A 746-nucleotide genomic window follows, 5' to 3' on the forward strand; every position below is an offset into this window, starting at 1 on the left:
AACGGAGCGAAAATCTGCATTTATACCATCACGGACGTTAGTTTAATAGCGTTTAACGATGGATCCACGGTACAGAATGCAAAAATATGATTGTTAAAATTTTCGACTAATCGGTTCTAAGAGGCGAAGCAATACGCCGCTGGGACTTTGAAATATTTCGGAGCGCACCTAAAGTTCGTTATTTTGGCTAAACGGAGCGAAAATCTGCATTTATACCATCACGGACGTTAGTTTAATAGCGTTTAACGATCGATCCACGGTACAGAATGCAAAAATATGATTGTTAAAATTTTCGACTAATCGGTTCTAAGAGGCGAAGCAATACGCCGCTGGGACTTTGAAATATTTCGGAGCGCACCTAAAGTTCGTTATTTTGGCTAAACGGAGCGAAAATCTGCATTTATACCATCACGGACGTTAGTTTAATAGCGTTTAACGATGGATCCACGGTACAGAATGCAAAAATATGATTGTTAAAATTTTCGACTAATCGGTTCTAAGAGGCGAAGCAATACGCCGCTGGGACTTTGAAATATTTCGGAGCGCACCTAAAGTTCGTTATTTTGGCTAAACGGAGCGAAAATCTGCATTTATACCATCACGGACGTTAGTTTAATAGCGTTTAACGATCGATCCACGGTACAGAATGCAAAAATATGATTGTTAAAATTTTCGACTAATCGGTTCTAAGAGGCGAAGCAATACGCCGCTGGGACTTTGAAATATTTCGGAGCGCACCTAAAGTT

Source organism: Osmia lignaria, unplaced genomic scaffold (assembly GCF_051020975.1).
Source record: "Osmia lignaria lignaria isolate PbOS001 unplaced genomic scaffold, iyOsmLign1 scaffold0041, whole genome shotgun sequence".
NCBI classification, from domain to species: domain Eukaryota; kingdom Metazoa; phylum Arthropoda; class Insecta; order Hymenoptera; family Megachilidae; genus Osmia; species Osmia lignaria.